Below are 26,484 nucleotides of genomic sequence, written 5' to 3'. Positions count from 1 at the left end.
CTGTGTGTTGTTGTCTTTGCGATCGCAGTACACGCAGGCCAATCCCAACCGACACCAACGGCACAAACTTCTCCGCGTGCATTGTTTACTCAAGTTTTGGGCGAATTGTGCGCGTGCACAAGCAACTCTCGCCCGCTATTCAGATCTTGTTGTTGTTGTTTCCGGCCTCAGGATGATTAATTATTTGCTCGCCTGAGTGCAAACCGATTGTTCCTATCTCTGGCAGAACAGAAATGAGGTGCCTAAAGAGAAGTGCCTCTTCCTGTACCCAATTTAAACGCATCAAAGCAAATGTTTGTAATTGTAGTTTCATATAGAATTCAAATGAATTCACTTTATTTTTTGCATTATGCTAAATAAACAAGATAGATTTATTGGTTTAAACTTCATTAAATATAGGAAAATGGTTTGCAAGGTAACAATTTGGTAAATGGAACACACAAAATGAAGTGAGGCGTATAACTCTCAGACTATAATCGCTTTGTCTGAAGAGTTGTTGAATTTTTAAAATTTGAGGTGGAAAAAACAACAGGTAGGGGGACTCACCGTCATGAATGACCCAAGCGTGCCTGTCCACCAAGTCCGCAAGGCAGTGGCCAAGCAAGCCTCACACAAAACTGCTTCTCGAATTTCCCCCAGGCAGCAGGCGGGTGAATAATTCAATACGTCCGCTCAACGTTGGGGTCGCTGGAACAGAGAAAAACGAGATGCGTTTCATGCCAGTCGAAACAGATAAAAAAGTAGCAGCGTGCGTGTGTCTGTGTGAAAAATGTCGCAAATCAAACTCAGGTGAAAGCAGATACCACTGCTTTCAGAGAGTAGAAAAAAACAGTAGAATCGTGGAGGTGAGGTTCAAATCAATACCAGTGGCAGGTATATAGAGGTTCATTTAGCAACCGCTTTTTGCTTGAGCTAGTTACAATTTGATACTTCTGTCCTCAGGTTTCCAAAGAGAGAAAAAAACACCAATCATTTGTTGAAATTTTCAAACAAACTACATTTAGTACCTGGATCCCAAAAAGATGTGCCCTGCTTGTAAGAACGGCGTTACTTAAAGGTCAATAATTTAATTTCCAGAGTTTTAGACAGCTAATAAATATTTCACTTGAGAAAAAAGAATGGGCCTCCAGGTTTCCAAGATATTCGTGTTATGCAATCTTTTTAGAAGGATGAATAGGGTTTGAAGAAAGTTTACGCATCTGACTTTGTGAAAAAGATGTGTTCCGCACAAAAGTATTCCCCATGGAGTGAGCCCAAAAATAAATAATTCCGTCTTTTTCATTTCTCCTTCTCTCGGTTTGAATAGGACGTGGAAAAGACGCGTGCACAACTCATGTCTGTGTCGTCCCCTAATATTACTTTTGCTCGGCCGAATTTTGCGGAGAAGTGGTCGTTGCTACATTATTAAAGCGATTTGCATTCATCCGCCGCGCGTTCGTTGTTCCGCCTGCTCTTCACCGGAACCAGGCACGGAATAATTTCATTTTCGCAACTTTCTGTTTGTGTTTGCTATAGTTCGCGCGTGCCGAGCGATAAATTTTAATTCGCTTTGTCTAATTTTCTCGGCGGCGGAAAATGCGCCTCGGGTTCAACTTGGCAAGCGAGATGAATTGTTCTTGGGATAAAGTTGGAAGTAGCAGAGTCTCTACTCGCAGAAAACGCGCCCAATTTAGCCTGATTTGCATGAGAAAGGACTCTCTTCTTTGAATAGCAGTTTGATTAATCTTCTTTTTTTCGTGAAAAGGACAAAAAGGTCCTTATATATACGGATGCATTGGTGCGCGGCTTCAAATCACAGAAAGTTGCGTATAGCTGTTCACCAAACTGGATTCAAACAAAGAATGCTGTGATTTTGCTGCGTGTATCTGCAGAAAGAAGGCTCTTTGATTTACAACCTTTGATTCGCACAATGGATAGCTCTTTTATGGTCTTTTTAATGGACTCAGCAGAGTTCATTTAACGAAAGGATAAAAGGATTGTCAATTAAAAAAGAGAATCGAGCTCTCTCTGTTGGTGTGTATAGACTGAAATCATTTCCTTTTTTTATTGTCTTCTGCAAATAGGAAAATCTTAGTTTGAATTTGAATTTTGAACAAGTGCTGGACAAAGGTGGTGGCTAGCAAATAGTGACGGTATCAATCTCGAGACTGGTAAAAATAAGGTAACAAAATGCCTGGTACCTGATTTTTAGTGTCTAACACCACTCATAATTTATAAGGACCATAAGTACAACAAGCAGCCTAACAATCTCAACCCTGAATATTATTATCGCTATATATATTTTTACGTTCGTGTCAAGCAAAGCGGCTATAATTTTAAAAATTAAAATACTTCTTAAATTTCTGAAGCTGCTTTGGTCCTGTTTAAACTTTTTAAGTTTGATGACCATGCCTGTAAATAAAAATAGGGGGAAATAAGCATAAAAATGAATCTCCAAAAATTTAAACAATAACAAATCATCTATGTGAAGATTTCTGAAAAATCAATCTCCTCCACCGTCAACCATCAAAACTTTAGTCCGAAACCACAAAGCTCGAGCAAAATATTTGCCAGACGTCTGCGTACTTGACGCCTCTTGTCTCTTCCCAAATTGCGGTTTCGCGAGAGCCATTATTCGAGGGCAGGGCGGGCAAGTGTGCGTTCGGCGGCCGCAGCGAGGGCACAGGTCACGCCGCGAGCCCCTCTCGCTGTGCCGCCGTACAATAGCCGGCCGTAATTGGACCGTTTTTCGATTCGTGGCGCGTCACGGGAGACAAGAATAAATATTTATCTCGCGGCGGCGCTGCGTTGGGAATCGCTCGAATAGACTAGAAAAAGATGAGATTACGTGGGCTGACATATCACGGCAGGCGCCGTTTTTTATTTGATGAAAGAGCAGAAGGAGTGCTCACGGGAAACGAGCGGTCGCGCTCTATTATGACCTGGACCTCAATTTTCTATTGGATTAGAGCAGCGTGTGCTGCGGAAAAATTGATCGAGAGCGAAAGTCAAAATATTTTTCTTCGTCTTCGCGGTAGCAGCGCAGACTTTAATTCCGCGGCACGAATGTAGACGTCATGCTGGCTGTTTGCGATGACGCAGAATTGCGCAGAAATATGGCTGAATAAGCGAAAGGAATTTTTCATTGAAATTGCACGATTCTGCTGACAATCCCTTCTTATCAGAGCCGGAAATCTCATGCTGTTGGCGCTGAAAACGCGGCCAAGAGATGCCGGAGCTTCATTTGAGGCGGCCGCGTGTGTGATTATAATGCACTCATCATCATCAAATTGAAGAGTTGATGCGTCTGCTCGCACCCGGTGCTCATTAGATCTTCTTTTTTGCCCGAATGACTGCGTGTTTTTGCGCGGCGTGTTGCAAACATCGCAAATGATCTTCATTAACAGCCGGCGATTAAGCTCGCTCGAGTGCACCTGACGCCCGAAATCGCGTGTCCGCTGCACTAATTGCGACAAAAAGACCTCTAGGATTATTACACGCCGCTCTTTAATGTACTTTAATATTTTCCCAGAGAGTTTTACACTTCTGTGTATATGTGTGCGGCGGGCTTATAACTTTTATCACTGAGTTTTTACTGCAGCTTTAAATGTCCGCTTTTATTTGAGGACCCCCCAAATCTTCAAAATGAATAAACGAGTTACGACCGCAGCCAGTGAATAAAAGTTTGACGAGCTCGTTTTATTTGTCATGCATATTAAAATGAAAATCCGCCTTTAAATTTGTTTCCGTTCTTTTTGCGCTGTTCTCAAACTTTTTATCAATCGCGCTGCTACGCGGCTAAAGAACTCTGTGAGAAAAACAGCTCGCCAAGTTTGCTGTAATGAATGAGCCCTGTCTTCATCAGCGCGTCTCGTTTCTTTGTCTTTGCTCTCGAGAATTGATCATAATACCCCCTCCCCGCGTGTCGGATTGCGGCAATTTATTCAGACACTCCACGACTACTTTAATTATACGGAAAATAAGACGTCCGTGTGTCCAATTTTGTGAAATTTCCACTTGACTTCACCATCCGCACACACGCTGTTTTTACCGTTTTTACGGCTGGAAACCTTTGTCCATGCGCCACGTACTTGAGCTGCAAATGAAGTGCTTGCGGATCCGCAATAATTCGGTCCCATTCTCCCAGAGAAAAAGTGTCCTTTGTAAGGCAAAGTCAGCTTTTTGGCTGCAATACAGAGTGTGTCATCCTGACAAGCAGGAAAAACGAAATAACACACACAAACACTTGAAGGGAGAAAAAAGGCTGAGCGCGGTCGTGAGATGGTGGAAATAATTGAGCCTAGCGCCTCTTTATCTCCTGAAAAAGCTTTTCGTGCGCGCGGTAATGCACGGCCGGGCAGTTTTAATTTTTGCTGATTCACAGCGAGAAAAATAAATTGTCATTTGTTTGTTTGAAAAATACACAGACAGACAGACAGGGTGAAAGGAAGCGGCCGGGATTAGAGTTTGCATTTTTTGTTTGAAAAGGAGGATGGATAAAAATCCACGTTTTCCAAGGTTTACAAACACACACGAGACCGAGGAGGAAAGTTGTCGTCGCGCTCTTTTGGATTTTTCCGCTCGGGTCGGGGCTAAAAATACGGCGACCATATGTGCCGTATATGGAACACGCGGAGTTTAATAATTTCGACGAGGCAGAGAGTAGAGAGAACTTTATGTATGTGTACGTCGCGCCGGCAATGTTTGCCAAAACAGGCGCTGCAGCGCCGTCTGCTCTCTTTAGATTGGGCACAAACAACTTCGGCTTTTACAAAGATGGATGGATATGCAAATTGAGCCCTCTGAGGAAAAGCGGTCAATTTGTGAAAACAACACGGAAAACTCGTATAGCTCTTAAATTTAACCCTCCCACTTGATATAGAGATTGACTCTGCGTGTGGCTCTTCCGCGAGATGAAAAGACTTTTAATTTAAGGTGTCTTAAAATGAAATCACAACCAACATTTTAAATTGATGGGAAAATCGTTTAAAATGATTTCAATAAATCAATCAGCGTTCATTAGACAGACAATATAAAATGTCTTCACCAATGAAATCAAGTGACAAATAAATATAAGTACCTAAAGAAACTGGATAAATTTGGCTCGCACTGTCAAAACATTGATAGCAGTGTCAGGTATTGAGAGATGTTCGAGAATTTCTTAGTTCTGTTCCTTGCTGTCAAATGTCAGAGATGGAAAAAGGTAGTTAATATATTACTACTTTATTCTCATCTAGTCATAATTGTATATTCTTACTTTGTCAATACTTAAATACATATTATTTTAAAATTGTAGCAAGAAAAAGCAACAATGCTAGCAATAAAATTAGAAAACGATCCATTAAACGGGTAATCTCTCGCCGCACTGAGCCTTAATATTAATTAAGTGACTCTAAATGCCCAAATAGCTTAACGGGCTGGTAGGAGACGCCACTTGCTGGTTTCGCACCTTTACAGTGACTTTAGGGATACATATCTAGCTTTTCAATCAAAGACCTTGGGCCCAAGCTCCTCTGCGGCCATGTTGTCAACTCAGCGGTGTTATTGGCACCTAGTGAGCTCATGGCCCACGAGATGTGCTTGACAAGTTATAAAATATAAAACTCTTTTAAAAGAGAATGAGTTTATATTTATTTTCATTTTCCCATTAAGAAGTTAACCTATCTTAATTTTAACTTTTCTGCGGGATTTCAAATTGAAACGGAGATGCAGGAAGCACATTTAAAAATAAGTTCAGGTTGTGAGTTGTGAGTAATTGAATCCGAGGGTGTATTGGCTTGGAACCAGCGAGAAGACGTCTGAGAAGACCAATTTCCAGCACCGACGGCCGCAGATTGAAATACCACGGTGGAATAAATGCCTTCCGTGAGTAAAAAGCGAAATCATTTATATCGCATCCGGTCACCTCGTGCTGTCCGTCTCACACGGGCGCCGAAATAGCTCTCCGGAATCCGCACACGCACTCCGTACAAGTACTTTTTACACTGGCGAAATTTATGGCTCGGCGCCAAATCTCCGGCCGCCAGCTAGAGTTGTTCGTCGAATTGCTCGTGTTGTGCGCCTCCTCGCACCCCACCGTGGAGGACGCAATTGTCCCTGATCAGCCACGTCCCTATATAGAAGCAACGAGCGTGCAGCATCCTGCGCCGATTTGATAAAGCAAGGCCGGATTAGCAGGCGCCGATTTCCATTAGAAGGCTCTTTGGCTCCATCCAACGCTTATCGCCTCCGTTCATGCGACCCAACAAATTTTCTATGGATTATTTAGCTAACAATCCACAAAGGAAAGCTTTTTTAAAACTTTAACTTGTTGTTACTTGCATGACCAGTCTAATTCAAAAAACCTTAAAAAAATGAAGAATATATTGAATATATTGTTAATGAAAGTAAAACTGTTATGCATGCCAACATTTAATCAACAAACTAATTATGAACTATAGTCACAAATATTTTTTAATCTCTAATCTCACAGCAGTCACAATAAATTTTATTTCATTTTCAAGCTAAATCTCTTCCGTTTCCATATCTCCTAAGAAAAGTCATTTTTCACACTAGCAGAGGAAATGGCATTCACTTGATCCTCCTTTTCACTTGCGTTTTCGTTTTGATTTGAGCAAATCGCTGCGAGCGCGCCGCGTTTCATTGACTGGTTGGCTGGCTGGCTTTTCCATTTCATTCAAAAGTTGTTTACTCTGCTCAAAGTCTGCGCACACGCTCGGCTGCACTTGCTTTGACTGCCTAAATCTCCCACTTAATCCATTTCTCTGGAAGAATCCAGCGGCGCCAAAAGAGAAAAGGTGCTGAGCTTTCCTGCTGTCCCTTTCCGCTCTTGACTTTTTGCAGATGGAGGATTTTCAGCTTTTCGCAAAGGGATTTGCACATTCGAAATTAACTCGTTAAAATGTAAGAGTTCTTTGGTATTTTTATTTATTTTTGTTAACAAATATGAAAACCCGGCTTTGAGTATTTTTTGAATGTTTTTTTTTAGTAATTAAGAAATGTAATTATAAAATGAAAAAATAGTGTAAATACACTATTCCTCCCAAAATTTAAGGCAAATCAGATTTTAAATAATGCAATATAGCATTCCGTATCCTTTTGACACCTTCACACTAGGCTGAATTTTGCTATATGGCAACAAAACCGGAGTTTTCTCATTTATATATACTTCCGATACTTCCCCAAACCGGCCTTTTGCGCTTCAGTAGAGAAAAGGAAAATGGATTTTCACATTCGTTGGCGTGATTGATTCTCCTAAAAGAAGCTGCTGAAAAGAACAAAATTCTTGTCCGTGGGCGGACATAACTATATCCTCGCTGGCAGTATTTTCACGAGCGGGTGGAAGAGAAAAAGCAAAAGTGCGCTAGTGAAATTAAATTTCGCTGTCGGAGCGAGCAAACTTAATCCCTACATGGCTGGTGGTGGCTGGAAAAAAGTGCTGGGAAAGCGGCAAGTTTTCGCCTCGGCCACGGTGTCACGCTTCATCACAAATGATTTGCACAAACTTTTCCACGCGAGCAAAAAGCTGCAAGCCTGGCCGTGTGGGATCAGCGCGCAAAGATGCTTATCTGATATTCATGCGAGGAGCCAAGCACGTGCAGTGTGCGAGAGCCGAACACACAGCATATTTCAAATTTGGAAAAAGGATGGGCCACCGGTGGCGGCACTATTAAATATTCAGGAGCACCCTTTTTACGGCGATCAGGCCCGGATAAAGAGGTCGGTCGGTGCCTCCGAGCAGCCGCGGAAAAGCCGCTTACACAAACTAATTTTGCAAAAGACTTGGCCTGCTCTAGCAATAACCCGGGCAAGTGGTCGACTTGGGCTTCAACGAGGGATCGGAGACTTGCTAAAAGTGCTCCATGATGTGTTCTTTTATTTACAGCACATCGAGAGAGCCTTTAGAGGTTGATTCAAGAGGCCGTAGAGATTGTAAAACACAGTGAGCTACTTAGTTTTTCCAATAAACAACCAGAAACTATGCAATTTAAATGTTGAGACGGACGTAATTTAAATTGTTTTAAAGCTTTCAAAGAGAACAGTAAATCTTTTTGAAAAATTCCATAGAAATATACTCAAATAACCTTTAAAAAAATACGACTTTCGTTCAGCTTTGCGTGGATTTTACTCAGGACGAAACTTTGAGATGAAAAATTAATGAACAAGTTGTTTACAGCGTCTTTTTCGGACCCCCAGGCCACAGTTGCAGTATACTCTGCCTCGAAATCGAAATTCATAAACCACAGTATGAGCGATTTTTTTTGCTCTTTTCATCCCTGTCCGAGGAGCGGGATGGGCGCGCACTGCACTAGCACGAATGCTGAAACCCGGGTCCCAATAACACCGCGAACGGATAACATGGGCGCACCAGGCCGCACAGGGACCCAGGCCACTCAAGGGCCACTTGCCTCCGCACCGAGGACTGCATTGAAACGCTAGACATTCGTCCCGTGAAGCCAAATGACGCATGCTGGAAAGGTGCAAACCAGCAAGTACCGAGTCCCAGCCCGTTGAGCAATTTGAGCCTTTCGAGTCACTAAACTAACCACTTTTTGCCATCTCTGACAATGGGTAGCCAGTATTAGATCTCCGAACTGCTCAAATACCTCCCATTGCTTTGACACTCCTGAGAGTGCCTTAACAATGCGAGCCAACGGGCTGGTATATGAAATTTTAAGTATATTAAGTTCCAAAATATATTTTTTAAGTCTAAAACTTGTGTATAAAGGCTTTCGAGCTTGTTCTAATCTAGTCTTTCTTGAAAAACTCGTTTTTTAATTGCATTTATTGCTACGGAAATTATCTACTTTTCAAATGTAATCTAAAACATCTTGAATAAGGCCACAATTTCAACTAAAATGATGTACCTTATTGAACAATAGCCTGTTGAACACCACGGAGAATGGACCTTTTCAAGCCCGCTGGACGTGTCTGAATAATGCATGGAAACAGCGTGTGGATGCCCTCAGGTTTTGGCTCTTCTCAACAGTTTCTGGTAATCAGATTAGGTCTCGCTCTATAGGTTTTGAATTATGAAAGGCGTTTCGTCCTCAGGTCTGATTCAATTATTCATCGCTGCGTCCGTCCATCTCTGTGATCCCATTTACGCTCTAATTTTGTTTGTGGTGTTTGCTGTCCGCTTTTTGTTCTCGCCCAGCGTGTCGTCCAAGCCGGCCAAATTAGGATGCTGCTGGATGTTAGTTATTACGTGCACCTCACGCTCGCAGCAAAATTTTGACCCGCAATTTGAGCTTTGTAAAGCCAAGAACAAACGCCTGATGTGCTCCAGAGTTGAAATTTAACTGCGTAAATCGGCTTTCAGCAGATTGAATCTCTCGATTTTCCAAGATGCAAATGCAGTCATATCGAATTAATATACACTCGAGCTTCGCAGAAAAGCCGCTAAAGGAGCAAATTGAAGTAGCTGAGGCTGTTTTGATAACGTCTGACTGGGTAATTAGTTCTGCGAAGGAGGCCATTGTTACAGACGTTTCCCTTTAAGAGCAAGAAATTTCATCTTTGGCTCGACACTTTACGAGCGAGAATTAAACGCAGGCCAAAGCCACAAAGCCGTTATGTTTTGCTTTGTAATTAAATCTCCGAATGTCTCAAAAGATTGTTTTCGTTGTCACCCGAGAGTGACAAAGAACAAATAAATAAATAAAGTCGTGCCAAGTGGGCCCTTTTTTCTTATCATGCTCGACTGCCTCGCCTCCCTCTTAACAGTCAGTATCGGACACTGAATTTTTTACCACGGCAAAACTTTTGCTCTCAGAGACCAGCCTAATGTGGCACACAACACAAACTTTTCCGCCTTGGCAAATGGCTTTTGAAACTAACTAGCGTACTCCTAGTTAATTTTTCACGACGACAGCGACGGATCGGACTATAGCGCTGCCTCTTATTTGGACCACTAATTACTTTGGTCTGACATGATGTTGTGCTGTTGGCGACCGCAATTCGTCGAAGACGAATGCTGATGCAGCGCGACATGTCAGAACCCTATTTGTCTCTTGTTTTGAGTAATTATTCGCATAGGGTCCAATCGAATGATTGCGCATAAATTCTGTGTGTGCTGCGGTTGGACTCGAATTTCCAATTTTGCTGCGTATTAATTGGACCAGATAACTGGGTGTGAATATTCCCGCGGTTGGCACACAATTCCTTTGATGTCCTTTCGATTTATTCATATTTGATGATATTGATTCGAATTTGCAAGTCAAATTTTGATGGTTAAGTGACAAATTGTACTGTCCGGAATTTGATCCAAAACAAAGGCTAATTATTTAGAACCAAATTTAATTTTCTCTTTGCCGTTGAAACATTATTAAAGGAAACGGGGTTTCCTTTTTTCCCGATTTTTAATTAATTAGAGTGTTAAATTGGCGCAGAAAATCCAGTTCACTTATCCCAATGTACTTATTTCATTGCAGCCTTTTCCCTTTTTTCGCACGCCTGTAAGAAGCACGAGACCAGAACCACACGCCGAAGCGAATATCTTGTACATGCGGTGTATTATTTCTTTCTGGCGTGCGTGGCCACTCTTGTACATATTGTCGATCTGCCGGGTTTGGCTCGCGCGTAAAACAAGATGATAATAAGGACATGTTTATGCCAAGTCGGCAAATTTTATTATTATTGTCGCTTGTTCATTGTTCGGTGGGTACACACCGCGGATAATCGTAGTTGAATGCGAAACTATACGCTTGCACCGAATCACCCATTGAATAAAATTTAACGGCTTTCGGGGAACACTATTTTTTCTGGCGCTGGAAAATGTTTTTGCACTACCGCGAAATCGTTTTTCCTCGCTCCGGGCCGACTCCATTCGCGTCAAGCTGACAACCCCATTTGCGTGGCGATACACACTTTTCAATCCGGGGGATGCGCGAAATATTGCAAGGCGGCACTTCATTTTAAGTGCCTCGATCTCCGTGAGCGGAGAAATAGTCGGTGCAGCAAGCGTAATCTAGGGGAAAATCGACATTCGGGAGAATCTGGAGGAAAATGCCCTAACTGAGCGGAAAATTTTATTTTTCAGCGTAGCAAACACAATTTAACTCCAGCAGGGAAGATTGCTAGTATACTGCCAAGACGTGAAATTAAAAAAATAAATTTTAAAAAGTTAAAAAGAGATATACTATATTAACTCACAAATGGACTAATTGTGAGAATAAACAACCATAAATAGAGATGATGTTTCATGAGAATACTTCTTGCCCATTCACGAGCCGCGCAAGTACGGCTACCACTAGGGAATTGAAGTTTTTGGATCTCGTGGGGATCATATTTCCTTTCTTACTTTGTTATAGAAAAATTAGTATTTCAGAGAGGGAAAATTTAGGTGAATAGGATTTAGTGCTTATTATTGTCTCCAGCCATTTTCCCTTTGTGGCAAATCCTTTTTTCCCTCTTCTTTCTTTATTTTGTGGAAATCAGTAAGACAATCTTGGACAGTTAGTTCCTCTTTTCTTAGAGTACATATTAATTCGTTCCCGCTCAAATTCGATCTAAATATCCAGGCTTGATCAGCTGAAGTATCTTGCATTTCTGACCTAAGCAAGACAAAACAAACCTTTACCAAAAACTCTAACTTAAACCAAAAAGTAAAACTGAACAGGAATGGAATTAACTTAAAGTATTCAATCGGCATGAATGTCAACATTACACCAGTTCTGGACATCTTTTTTGGGCATAGTGCTAAAAAAACCAGACATGAACCGCACATCATGAAAATGAAACTGTTGGGCCAAAATACACAATATAACAAAGCAAGTTTGCAGAGTTTGGCCAGTTTGGCCAGCCAGAGCACTCGCTATCCAGTTTCTCTGGTGGCAGGCTGGCTGGTTGGCTGGCTGCGTCATTGCCACAGACCGCAAATGCCAACAACACACACAAACACTCGAGAGAAGCTTTTGCACATTCGCAACAGCGGCGGCGAATTCAATTTGCAAAAACCACGCGATTTGGCAGCCAATTGGGCGATGTCTCTCTCGGCCAAACTAGGTCCGCAGCAGCAGCAGCGAATAGAAATAAAAATCCACGGGGCGGCGTTGTGATATTTGCTGTACTGCGTGTCCGTTTCACTTTTTGACGGGCTTATCTCGACGTGTCCACTCGCTTTAGGACTCACTTCGCTCACAGGTGTCCTGGCGAGACACAGCAGCCGCCGCTGTATAAATGGAATTATTTAATTTATCTCGCTTGTACGACACGACCGATAAAAGGCATGAACGGGTTGCCTCGCTGCTCGCCAGCTATAGCATTACATTCGCCGCGTCTGAACAGGTTGGCATCTACATACCAGGCCAACTCCACCAGCGGGAAGTGTTTCAGAGGCGTGGTCGGAAATTTGGGTATTTTTTCCAAAAGGAATTTAGGCAAATACCAAATCCAGATAATATTTTTCAGGAGTATCTCAGCTGTAATATAAAGAGCATTTGTTTTTTACTTGATTTTCTCAACATTGAAGATAGAACAGATAGTTATAACAAAATTGTCTAAGGGTTCAGTCCCGGCAGCAGATGGCGCCACCGGTTATTTACAGTTTACTGGTACTTAATTACAATGTGATTTCAGAACTAATCCTGCCACTGTGCTTACTTACTTGGCGTAAAGAGGTTTCATTCGATGCGCAAAAAACCAAAATCAATTCAGCCGCCATAATCGCGGTAGAAACCTAAAAACATAATTGAAACGAATAATGTTCATGCTGTCTCGTTTCTACCGCGATCGGATTGCCCGATTTTGGCTTTCAGCTCGTCCAATTAAATCTCTTTACGTTCAAAATGCATCCAGCAGAAGGATTGAATCTAAAATCGCTGTGCAACTACCCGAATCTAATTGTAAATGAACGGTGGCGCCCTCTGTTGGCGGCTCTGAACACTTAAGTGGTGAATATCTGAAAACATATAATTGATAATTTTTTAAACCTTCCAAAAGTAGAAAGAAATTTTAAAACGTTGCAAATAACTCAACCTAATAATGACTTGATCATAATAATATTTACTAAGGAAAAAATCAAGTAAAATTCTTGTTTTTTTATCAATGTCGTTTGCTTTAGAATCATTTTCATTTCCCGTCTGTCACTTCCCCACAAGTTTAATCCCGGGTAAGACGCACAGAGTGTTTTCTTTGAATGCGATTGGGTCGCCCAAACAAAAACAAGGGCTGCTGTTCTGCTGAAGGAGGACTAGCAAAAAATAATACGGCGCTGGCGGCGACTGCGGAGAGAGCGGAACAAAATTTATGTCCGATCAAACGCGGCCGTTACGATACGTAAATGTAATAATTAATTGCACGCCGGGCGTGTAATTAGCGTCACATTAATACAGTAGGCGCTGGCGACGCGCTAATTGCCAGCCATCGCACTGCTGTGTTGCTGCAGTCAATTTTCATAAAGTGCAACTTTATGTATTATGCAGATTGGTGCGCGGTGCGGTGGAAAAGCCGGGCCGATTATGCAAATCGCCGGCCGAGAGCCTTTATGTCGGGCCGCCTCGTTTGTGAGTGCTGCAATTTCTGCATCAAGAGAGAAAGAGAGAAGAAGGTCAGAAATTGCTGTGGAAATTCCTCGAAACACACGGCTGCTGTTGCTCTTTCGCCCGGAGGAAAAAGCAGCCGAGAGATTATGTGCTCCGTCGTAACGAGCAGCCGCGTGCTGAGCTTTGAGAATTTACTTCAGGTGAGTTACGAGGGCACCAAATTTGTTTAGCAGCCGGGGAGAGAAGTGTGTGCAGGTGTTTTCCTTTCCTTCAACCGCCCCCCTCCTCCTTACTGGCGCTCTTAACTTTTTTAATTAAATCCGTAATGCGATATGTTTGTTTTCTCGTCTTTTACTACGCGGCGCTTAGCTAAAAGCCCTCTTTCGCGCGCCATAAACATTCCCGGAATAATCCAATGGGAAGTGAGCAGGTGCTGATGTAAGCCCCGAAATTTTAATAAAATGCTTTTTATTAGCTGCGCCTTTTTTGTTGTTTGAAAATTACTGCTGTGTGCGAAGCTCATTTCAGCACCAAACCAAGCTTTTGGCTGGATTCCATTTCCTTTTTTTAACCAATTCTTATGACAACGTTCAAACAATTTCTGTGTTGCTCATGTATGAGCAGTTTCTGCTTGTCATTTTTAGAACGAAATGTTTATGATTGTAATGTCAAACATCAGAACATTATGTATTTTTTTACTTTAAATTATTAGCTTTGTTATTATCCCTCTACAATTATTTTTGGAATCTATTCAGCAAGACGAGTCATATGATGTGCAATTCTCATACCTTTTTTTTAGAAATATTTTTCCAGCCCAAATGTATTCTGGGAAAATCGCGCGCACAAATGTAACAACTTTTAGTTTTAGTTTTTTAATATAGTTTTCATAGAATTGAGCTTTATTTCAGCTTTTTAATTTTGTGAGGGTTGCATAATAACTTGCTTGAAAATACGAATCAATTATTGAAATAACTTTTCTGGGAAATGGCGGGAAAAGGAATTGTTTCTAGGATATGTTAAAAAATTGCAACAGCTCACTAAATATGCCATGATTTTTCTCTAGAATTCATGAACACTATATTACAATACGTTTATAGGTAGTTAGTTTTTTAATCTCATTTTTTAGAAGTTGAATGGAAACTGAAATGTTAATTTTAAATAACCTGGTCTAAAAATTTTAAATAAATAAACTTAAATGAGTTGGTTTTTATTTTAGAAGCTACCAGGATAATTTGAAATCACACATATCAGAAATAAGTGATGCTAAAAGGATTTTAATTCAATTTTTCTGGAGGAATTCATTGTCAAAATGTTGGACCATAACTTTTCCAATTATATATTTGTTATTTAAAACTCGTAGCATTCTAAGAGAAACACTTTTTTTGCTTCATTAAAACTCAGGAGGCTGTAAAAGAACTTTTTCCATTTTTTCCTGTTGCGAGTGACACGCATAATGAAGAAAAACAAATTATAACAAAGCCGCAGCCTAAAAATACAAACATTGACGTTAAATTTCCTCTCTTTCGTCCGCCATTAGCAAACAAACTTGAACAAACCACGGTGGGTGAGGTCTCAGAATTAATTGGCGCGATAAATCCAAAGCGTTTAAATCAATTAGCGGTTGAATTATGATTATCAGGGGCAGAGCACACAAAGGTGCGGATCGTTAACGCGCCGGGAATAAGTTTACTAACTAAGCGGGCCGCACGCTGCCTGACAACTCTCGCGGGAGGGTATTTAGAATTTTAATAATATGCACGGTGCGCCAACGTCGCTGCCGCCACCGCCACGTTGGCAGAAAAAAGGCAGATGAATAATTGCAAGCGAGCTTCATTCTTCGGGCGGCGCAATCCATTTCGCGAGAGATGAGAAGTGAGCGCGAGGAGGGCGCACTGGGGAGTCGGAGAAACAAGCGGCTTATCTCGCATCTCATGGCGGTCTCTAATGCATCCCGACATTAATTAAAACTTTCTGCCAGCAGCCCAAAGGTATGTATTTTTATTCGCTGCCGAACCGACGCAGACAAAAAATGTCGCTTTTGTCCCTCTCGACCCCTTCAGCGGTGCTTTCGATCAGTTTAAATTTCCTTCTCAACCAATTAGACGAAAAGTTAGACTCCGATAAAGTTTTATGTAGACCGTAGAAGGCACAAAAAGATGCATCTCTGATAAAATAGTGCGCTCCGACTCACAAAAGACTTCAGACTAGACCTTGGATCTATTGCAAAGCAAAAATCACTTCGCTATTAGGACTTTGTGTTATTGGTATTTCAGATTACAATGTTTTGAATTCACCAGCCTTGAACGGAGCTGATGCAAATCTTGGCTAAGCAAATTCGCAGCATTCTGCTGCCATTTGCAAATCCGCCCACTGCAACGGCGGCGGCAGCGAGAGGCGCTTTTTTATCGCCAGAATCATCTCCTTTATCAGAGAGCCAGGCATAATAATTATGCCCGGCGGCTAAATCTTCCATTCTGCCGCGCTCCAGACGTTTAAATCTCGACACACACTGAGAGAAATAAAAGCAGACCGCCGCTGCTCTCCATATGCCACACTCGCTGCTCTTCGTCCAATATTAATTTTACTTGGAAATTTTTGCGCAGCCCCAGATGGATTTATTTGTATTTTCTCTTCGGTGCATCCTTTTTTTAGCACTCTCCGAGCAAATCGAACACACTTTGGTATTCTCAGCGGTGCTCAACACGCTGAAAATATCGGCGTTTTTTGCCAAGAGCCCGCTCCCTCACAATCAGAAGAAAATGTAATACGGATCCGCGCGCAAAAAGGTTGCGGAGAGTGAATAAAGCAATTCTTAGAATTTCGATAGAATTTTACTAAGCTTCCTGACATGTTTTTATACTGAAGGTAAATATGAGGTTTCTCACGAGTTCCAGGAAAATTTTAAAGAGATCAGGAAAATGTTTGCTGAAAAAATGTGAGCTGGAAAACAATTGCTGAAAAATCCACATTATGGTTCTTACAAATATTCACCGCTTCCTTTTGGCCCTGCAAAAGGTTTAAACAAATAATTAATTTCAGCACTCTAGTCACAGTTCATTTTTTAAAATTCATAACATAAGTACGAATGTGAATTTTAGATGGTTTAGATCGTTTAGTAACACAACAAATTACCTTGCTTATTAAAAAAATTTATTATTACCACTTTTCTGTCCTTTTTTGTTTCATAAATGTATTTTGCAAACAGTAACATAGGTAATCTACTAAAATTTTCAATGGCCATACATTAAAATCTTGATTTAATATATTTCTGTTCCTTAATTGGTAATTTTTAAATATACATACTTTTTGTATCTATACAGAAGTAAATTTGCAATTTTTAAGAGATTTAAGAGCCTCTTTTCAAAGAATCTCGCATCAATAAAAATATGTCACAGTTCCGCGAAAGCATGAAATGAAGCTCAGAAAAATTTAGTCGATCTTCCTAAATATTCACAGGCCTGCAAAGGAATTTCCAAGCGAGGACACAATTTGGAATTCCCATGCCACGTCGGTGTTTGTGTTTTGCTGCGAAATTTTCCGGCTTCCAACTGCAGGGATGATTCGCACCGCGGTGGGGGCCCACGCCTGATGCGCTGCTTTATCTGCACCGCATCTCGGGCTCCTTTTAGCGCCCTTTTGTGGCATGGAGAGAGTGAATGAGCTGGGCAGCGGGCGCCTCTATCATCATCTCGGCCATTAATCTTTCACCAGCAGCACATTCTGGGCCGACTTGTGACCTTCCAACCCCGCTCGCCGTTTATTCAGCCACGAGCCAGTCACATTTCCAGCTGCACCTGCGTCTCGCTTTTCAAAAATCCACTTTGCTCTTCGGCTTAGGCGCTGAGAGCGGCAAAACAAGTGATTTCTCAGGCTGCGTGTCGCTTTCGTAGAATGCGAGTTGGGCTTGCGAATTATTCATGGACAGGGCTACTAGAAATATAAATAGAAAAAGAGGCGAAAATGAAGTGTCAAGCGTCTCTCACAAGATCAAAAAAGCTTTGGTTGGATAGGTTTTGGCAAAAGGGCGGACAAGTTGACTAAAAACTATTTTTTTCGTAAAATTTCCAGAAATGACCTGGATTTATGGTGTAGCATTTTCTTGTAAAGAAGTTAACAGCCGTGGTAATACCGTACTGAAAAATTGGAAACCTTGATATAGGGAAAATTTAGAATAAGATTAAAACGCTGTGTAAAAATTGTGGAATGATAGAGGAGTACCGAACGTTGTAATTTTGCGAACTGGCCGGCGCGTTAGCAAAAGAGAGCGACAAGCTCACTTTAACGTCATAAAATTTCATGGTAGCTGCTAAAGAATGGGCTGCCGTGGCTGTTGGGCTGCTTGTTATACCAAATGATCAGCAAAAGACCGACGATTAGAACTGTCCTTCCTAATTTTAACCAGCCTACATAGATAATCACAATGTGCTGGTCTATCTCTTTCGTCAAGTTACAACGGCTCTTTGCTATACCGATTAACATTTTTAGCTGGGCATAGCATTTAAATATTTTTCTCCAACTTGAAAAAGTTCATCGTGGCAACATCGTTTCAAAAGAATACGGCTGGAAGAATAAAAATAGTTTTTCGATACATTTTTGTCTAATTCATTTCCTTTTAATTCCGAATTCCTCTGCGTGTGCGATCTCTGCTTCGTCTGTTTGTTTTTAATTGCCACACGAGAAAACAAAGCACTCGTTGGAGAGCAAATTGCGATAATTATCCTCGGCGCGGCAATCATTTTTATGAAAGCATAACATTCCACTGTGAGCGCGCTTCTAATGAAGATCTTTGCGCAATTTATGGGCCCATTTCCAGCAGATAAATATCATTTCCTCGAAGAGGAATTTTTACTGCGCTTGATGAAAAAGAAAAGAAGGGCCGCTTTGTTTGCACATCAACGCCAGAGTCGGCAACCCATTGGGCGTTTTTGGGAAGTTAGTCTAATTGAGAGGGACGAGCAGCGTGGCGCAAATTCATCATCATGCGCCGAGGGAAGCGAAGAATTGAACAAACGAAGGCGCACCGGTGCGCTTTTCGTTAGGCGCCTGAAGCCAGGGCCTGCTTCCATCGACTTCTTGAGCAAACACACAGTTAGTTCAAACGAGAGGGAGAAAGAGAGAACGTCAAATATGTGCGTTGGAAAAGTGAAACATTTTTCACCCCTGTGCTTCTGCTGATCCGGCCCCGCGAGTTTTATTCACATAATTCAAACAGCCGACAGCAGCAGGTGCAGCGTCATTCATTAATTGGCCGACATCCTGTTAGAGGAAAACATAACGCCTTTATTCCACCCTCCCTTCACCGTCTTGAAACACCTTCTTCTTCTCACTTTCCCACGATAATTTGCAGCCCCCTCGTTATGGCAGAACACCCTCCAACGATGTTTTGCACTCTGATGGCTTTTTAATTCCTCGCCCAGGGTGTACGGGGGAAATGAAGTAATTTCCTGGAAGAGCGCGTTCCTTCCCCGAGACATTCGTTTTGCCGTGTCAAACAAAGCATTTGATTACAACTCTCGGCTTTGTGTTGCCTCGCGTATTTGACCCTTCGTCACGCAAAGCGGGGGAGAAGAAATCTGACGATGAAGTGGATCTTATTTCAAATTATTTTCTTCTTCCAGTGAAAATTACAAACTTTGACGATACAGCCAGACTGGTTCTGCAGCGTAATTGAAATTGAAGGAATTTATTTCTAGTCTCTTGGCTTTTTAGATGGACATGGTTGATATAAAAAATATGTTAAGCTGCGCAAAAATAAGTTATTTTGGCTTAAAATATAAGTCGATTCAGATAATCGGTGTCTCATCAACGCAAAATCATCTTTGTTGTTTAATAAACGATTTTGAGGAGTTTTTAAACATATAAAACGGTTTCTAAACGTTCTAAAATTTTTGTTTATTTTGCCATTAATTGCTAGCAGTTAAATAGTCACTCGCTTTTTCTACTTAAAATCAACAATTAAATAATCTATTTCCACACGAATTAACAGTTGGGAAGAGTGACTGAAATCTATGATAATTTTGCCTTTATTTTTTGTGCATTTGTGGCAGGCTCAACAAAGATAATTAGTATGTGATTTCCTTTTGGCTCAGTGCGGCGTGATTTTATATATATGTCATCTGATCGATTTTGCAGTCTTCTGCTACCATTGTATGCCATTTCTTGCTGTGATTTTTATATTTGTATTATTTGTATGACTTTGGCAAGAATAAACAACAATATAATATATATAATATAATATTATCAAATAAAAACTCGTCTACCGAATTCTTTGTGATCAGTGACCACTTGAAGAGGGTTTTACTCACAGGAATTTTGAAATGGGGGCGTGGTTCCCCGGGAATATTTCAATGAAGGCGTAACTTTCTGTCGCAAGGCACGGGAAAATCGGGAAAATTGTATGACTTGACGATTCTTTTAGATTTTCAGCTAAAATCCTGATTACATCATCAAATTTCTGATTTTTTCAGGAGCAATTAGAAATAATATTTGTTTTAATATTTTAAAATGCTTAATAACTTAATGTTTATAGCGGTCACAGAAAAATAATTGACAGTCGGTTTTTCGCAACTTTACTTGAGTAACTTCTACACAGTTATAATTCGTTTGAACAACTTAACGCAGATTGAGGATATTCCACAACCTATAAAACTATGAATTTATTTTTTTCTAGTGCATAATAGAAGGAAATTAATATTCCTACACAGTGAAACAAAATTCAAATGAAACGATTGCCCTTAATGGGAAAATGCAATTTTGAAAGTGGGTTTATAGCCAGGGAGCGGCATAAAAGCGGCTCTCTGAGCAATGCAGCGCAAATGCAATATCATTTCCGAAGAGCATGCTCAACAACTGCAATAAAAGCGTGCTTGGTGCTCGGTTCACCAGCTGCGGGTTCGCTCTTTCCCTCGTTCACGGTGGAATATTTCTCTCTCTCTCTCTCTTTCTCGCGACGACCGCAAACTGAAGCATGTACGCGTCATTTAATAAAAAATAAAAGGACCCGACAGAGCGAAAAGTCGATTCCTGTTAACCTGTTCACTTTGCCCTTTCAACGATATATATATTTTGTGCAAGGAAATATGCAGGATATTTCATGAAACTCGGCTGGATTTATTCTTCAAAATTAATTAGCAGTTCTTTCCGAGCGAGGAGACATTTATTGCAGTTTGGAACACGTTCAACTCGCGTAAAGTGCATTATATGAGTCGCTTTTATAAATTTCGACCGCGCAGAGAGAAATGTGTAAATAGCCGCGAGAGTTAACATTATGAAAATGAGCATTTTCTGGCGTCGTGCCTCTTCCAGGGCAACTATAACTAACGTTCGGCTAATAATGGGCCGCAAAATGAACCTTTTTATTGCACCAGATTCATCCGCAGAGCACAATAAAACCGCCCGCTGCGGAGTAAAAAAAGGGCTCGAACAGTGTCGAAAAAATAAGCCTTCTCACGCCAATAAAAGTTTACTTTGCGGCCTGAAAAATTTACATAATTTTCCTGCCTTTCGGGAATCCTACGGGAAAAAGTTTTTTATTCTCTTTTTGCGCGGAAAATGTTATCGGTCTTAGGAAATATTCAAATGGTGTGTTCTTCACGCAGCTTTTAGAGAGCTGCTTGCGAAATTCAGTAAAATGAAAGTGCCGAGCTCCTGCGGGTGCACTGTCTGTCTGAGCATGAAAAGAACGCAGAGGAAACAAAAGGGTCGCTCCAGGCGGGCGGAAAAATTGAATTTTGCATTCTGGGAACTCTCAAATGCGCATGCAAAAACTATCAAACTCTTTGAAGTGTAGAAAAATGTAAAGAACAAAAGAAAGGCTTTGAAAAAAGTCCTGACAATTGACAATATTGCTCTTTGTTTACTGCTGAATTAAGTTTTGGGGGTTCTCTGGGAACCTAAATAGAACCAGAGAAGTAATTTAAATAGATTTTCTTTGCCCTATATTGATTTTTAAATTACAACCTCTCTGTTTGAAGAGCTTTTAATTCATCTTTCCTATATCATGAATTGCTGAGAATTTGCAAAAATAATCGATTGTTTTAATCCGTGCCTTAGCCGCTTGTTTATTTTCCACTTAAAACGGTAAATAATCGATATCTACGAGGTAACCTAGGACAAATTAATTTATTTTCGAAAAACACGTCCACACCGAATTTTCTGTGAAGTGACCACTGGAAGAGGGCGTAACCTGTGGAAATTTTGAAATGGGGAACTCAGAGACGAAAATGAAGTGAATTCAAAAGTTAAAAACCGACTTCTCTCCTTGAATTAATGGGTTTCCATTTTTATGCAAAAAAGAATTGCCAAGTCTTGTAATGTTTAAAAAATCTTATCTTCATCTTTTTTTAAATAAACAACAGGCATATCCGTTCACAAAATATAGATTAAAATTAAATCGTTCAGTTCTTTTCCTGCGTGAAGCCTCCCGAAGGTATATTGTATATTGTGTTTGTAGTTTGTATATTGTACTCACCAGCAAAATCAGAGCCGAATTCTCGCACGCAATGAGTTGTGGGAAGAGCAGCTCTGACGAAGGACTGAGCGGGCATCACGCCTCCGCCTCACCCGCTGCAACAATGGAACACAGAGAAATATGATCCAGTTGAATTACCCAGCATACATATTTATGTGTGTACGCGGCCATTTCCAATTCAAATTCAATCATCTAAATTTCATCCACGTGAAACTGATCGCCGGCGTCGAACCGTTTTTCCACGAATCACTCGGCGGCCGGGCGAGACAGACAGAGCAGGGAATTAAAGAAAAGGCAGCGTGCACGACGCCGGCCGGGCGCAAAACCTGTAATTTGGATTTCGTGGCCTGCTCGATTGAGCCCTGAAACCATAGTGAGCCGCACTTGTGCTCTCGAAAAAGGGAAATACACTCACCGACCGCCTCCTTTTTGGACCAAACGAGCCTCGGCTAATTGGGCGCTGCGTGCACGATACATATGCATCGAAAACCTCGGTAAAAAAATAAATGAATAAAAATACACGCCCGATGGCATGGAGCAGCGGAGGGATTGTTTCCTGCTTTTGATTGATTTTCAGGGGATTTTATTGCGTTTGATATTTGAAACTCGAAACTGTGGTATAAAATATTTATCCTTTTCAGCATTTGAATAATTCTAGAAGTTTTGATAAAAATTTATAAACAAAGTCGGGCTGTTTTACAAAGCAAGAGAGTCGGTTTTAGATGGTATTGAGGCATTACTTTCATGTTCGGTGGGCTTTATTTACTTTTCACTTTTTTCTAATTTGAAAAAGAGAGTCTCTGTTATTTTAAGGGCAGGTTTATTTTGCAAGAGTAAAACAGTTACAATTGCACTGAAATTTTGTAATAAAAGTCAATTTTGAGCCTTTGAGTTAAGAATGAACAGGTTAAATATATTTTCTGGCTCAAAATGAGTATTCATTTGAAATAATGTATTTCACGACACACTATAATTAAAAACGGTGAGGTATTTTTCATTAGAAATAACTGTTTTGATTAAAAAATACTACGCAGTTGTAATAAGTCCTTGTTTTCTCCGTCAAAGAATAAAAATTGCTACGAATAGAGGTCTAAAAGTGAGACCACCTTGAAATGGAACCGGATTTTATTTTGTAAGAGAACAAATCCTCGGACTACTAGTTAGATCAGCAAAAAAGGTTGGTAGAAAAATTTCCCTGATTGTACAAATTTGGCAAAGTGTATAAGGAATATTTTACCAAAATTGTTAGCTGGTTTCGACGCTTAAGCAATGTTTTTGGCAATTTTAGATGATTGAAAGTATTTTATGCTCATTTTATGGTTCCGTGATGATTTGAATCTGAGGAAAAAATATTCAATCACGTTTATTTATCAAAGACCTGTATATATATATAATATTAAAAAGTGAATTGGAAATTTTCTAGCTTTCCAGACCATTTAATCAAACATATTTTTAACATTAAATTATTGATCTCTAATAGCTGAAAATCAGATTTTGTTGAATTAATTGAAAAGCCTCGGAGGCAGAGTCAATTGGGCGAAAGTTTGAATCCTGGAAAGAATTCTTTAACGAACACCTTGGATGTTTTCATTTGTCTCCGCGCCGAGCTGTTTTTTCGCTCTCTACGAAATCTCGTTTCGAATGCAAATCCCCGTAAAACAAGCAATTTTCTGTGGAGGCGAATGCATCAGGCAGACAAAGTGGCAGTTTTAATAAAAGTCGCTCCAAGCGAGCGTCTGCTGTCACTCGAAAAGCCGAAATGAAAATATTTGTCTCGTCCAAATTACGATCCGAGAGAGTGGCTGCTCTCGTCCAATTTTCATCAAGACGAATCTCGAGATTCGTCACCTCCCCAGACCATATCTAGATAAGGGACAAAAGAAATAAACAAAAGGGAAATGAGAAAAGTTTGCCACTGCTGCTGTGTGAAATTATTTGCGGCAGAAAATGGACATTTCGGCACGTGCTGAGAGATCTTATTTTCGATCCGGCACGAAATGGAACTGCATTCGCCTGATTATTTTATGGCAGATCGAATTTCTTGCGCCCCAGAAAGCAATCACTGCGTGAAATAAAAGCCGATGGCAGGCAGGGAGGCCGGCCGGTCGGTCAGCTTCAATTGCGTGAGAGCTGCTGGAGCTCTGGGCGAAAAGAGCAGAGATAAAAATTACCGACGGACCATGGGAAAATTTTTACGAGGAGATAACTGGCTGGCATCCGTCATAGAATTTAATTGGCACTGCTCCTCTCGTTTAAAAATGAAAATTAAGCAATTTCGCCGTTTTCCCCCTCAATTACCCAAGAGTAACCAGCGTAATTTTTGTGTGGAGCTTGCGAAATAATTGTAATAAATCGTAACCAACGTGTAATTTAATTTAAAATATTGATAAAAATTCATGAGAACTTCGTATGTAATTGCTTGGGTACTTGAAACGATCAATTTTGCCAAATTAAGATATGTTTCGCACATGGCTAATTGAATTAATTATACAGTATTGAATAATTCAAGAGTTTAAAGAGAGAAATATGCGTTTAAGCCACGAACAGAAATACGACCAACAATCTCAGGAGATCGATAATTTGGGATTTAGGGCGATCGAAATTTTTTGTCTGTGTTTGATTTTCATTTGTATCCCCAATTGAGGACGAATCACACATTAATTTTTGAGCTATACTTATTATTGATGCCGTTCTTAGAACCTATAATCCGTCTAAAACCACTAAATTTCGATTGAATTTTATGACGATGATTTTTTCATTTAAAAAACTCCTGGCGGGGGAAACAATTTAAAAATACCAGTTTAGCAACCATTCATAAGTTTTATCTAATTCATATAAGTTTCCCTGTTAAAAGAGGAAAACATAAAAAAGAGCAGATCGATTTGACGACCTAAAAGTAAATAATGTTTTCTCTGTCTCTCTGAAAGAGCAGAAAAAGAAACCAGAGAGGCCACAAATTTCCTAAGAAAATTGCCGTGCGGCTTTGCTAAAAGAGCAATGTCTCTTTACCTGTGTTGCTGCTGCGACTCGGAGTTGCGGCAGCCGCGTGTCCAGCCAGCTCTTTATCTTTTCCGTCCGGCGGCACACTTTACGAGCAAGCACGCACTTTCCGCCGCCCGGGATTAACGAACTGGCTGACTGCGAGATGCGAGAGCGAGCGAGAAAGGCTGCGTCTGGTGCCAAGGCCGCGCGCACACCGACTGACGCCGCCGCGGCCACTGACTGCTCACTGAGACCGAATCCGCCGGCTCACTGTGAGACTGACGAACGGCCGGCACAACTCGCAATATCGGCTCTCGTCGCCGCCGAGGATCCTGCGTGCGGTGCGGGGCCAACAAGCCGGCAGGTACACGACATGCCTTTGCCTTGCTGCAGGTGTGTGGTGAGCGCCGCGCCGCGCCGCGCACACCGCCCTCCCACCGCTCGCTCGGTACGCCTTCCCCTGCCAGCGCCGCCAAACTTTTACACTGCGTTCTTAAAAAATATCTTCTAGTTTTAGAAATTAAATCAGTAACGAGGGGTTGCATTCAATCCCACTAGCATTTTTTGACAGATAAATTTTTATAGCTAGCTATTATTGAAAAAATCAAAACAATAATTTGAGGTTATAGTTATTATTTTATTATAAATTATTTTATTTTTAATGAAATATGGACATTTTTAACAAGTATTTGTATTTGAAAATTAATATTTTAGTTTTTCTTTGGAATAAATTTCAATTTTAGACAGTTTAACTATCAACACATTTTTTATCAGCGTTTTTTTATATTTTTAATTTGTATGACTGCCATTTATATGATGAAATGTATACCAATATTTTTCAGCTTCTCACAAAGTTTATTTCTAATGAAATTGATATCTCTTATAATATACATTTCCATTAAAGAAACAGCTTCTTAAATATAGAAAAAGGTGTATTGATGCAAGCGTGAAAAAAGAGTTAAATTCAGAGCAAATTAAACCATCATATAAGATGTTGAGATTAGAAAGAGGGGGAAATGTAAAAACTCTTGTGTGTACAAGTTAGCTATTCCATCCCTTGTTCTTCCCCACTACTCTTCCCACAGAAAAAACCCTTCAGGACGTCCTTGATTACAAAAAGAAAGAATAATATGACAAATAATTAATTATTTGAAAGATATACAATGATATTAAAATTAAATCTAAAAAACATATTTCAATTTTGGGCAGCGCCTTCTGCAGTGCTAAATAATGGCACAGACTGACAAGATTAAGTCTCGGTCTTAACCAAAATAAAAATATAAAAATCGACTTTAAATCGGGAAAACAAGGAAAAGTCGACTATGAGGACAAAAACTGCTATAATTATCATCTGTTTGCCATTCCATTGGCATGAATAATTAATAGAATAATAAATCCAATTCACTTTGAACAACCGCACACACTTGAATTTGTAATTTTAAAGCTAACAACCCAGTAAATATCAGGACTTAAATTAGAGCGTTTTGTAATAAAATTCAAGAAAACCACAAACTTCAGCTTCAAATTTCCGCTGTTTTCGTCCCACTTGCTGAGGAGTTAACTTTATAT

The 26,484-nt window shown here is 40.5% G+C and overlaps 1 protein-coding gene across 5 annotated transcripts in view; it reads right to left on the bottom strand.

The window, feature by feature from the left end:
• Positions 1-26,484, bottom strand: part of LOC135935477 (ly6/PLAUR domain-containing protein 6-like) — a 120,614-nt gene that overhangs the window by 49,943 nt on the left and 44,187 nt on the right. For 4 of the 5 annotated variants that reach the window (XM_065477832.1, XM_065477836.1, XM_065477834.1 and 1 more), the window contains 2 exons: positions 21,934-22,028; positions 547-687 (listed from right to left, as the gene is read on the bottom strand). The gene's annotated coding sequence lies outside the window, so the exon portion shown is untranslated. Of the gene's footprint in view, positions 1-546; positions 688-21,933; positions 22,029-24,942; positions 25,274-26,484 lie in introns of those variants that run through there. The other variant, XM_065477833.1, reaches the window with a different exon arrangement.

This window comes from Cloeon dipterum, chromosome 2, assembly GCF_949628265.1.
Source record: "Cloeon dipterum chromosome 2, ieCloDipt1.1, whole genome shotgun sequence".
NCBI lineage: Eukaryota > Metazoa > Arthropoda > Insecta > Ephemeroptera > Baetidae > Cloeon > Cloeon dipterum.
The sequence above is the reverse complement of the archived record's forward strand: the minus strand, read 5'-3'. Positions and strand labels throughout refer to the sequence as shown.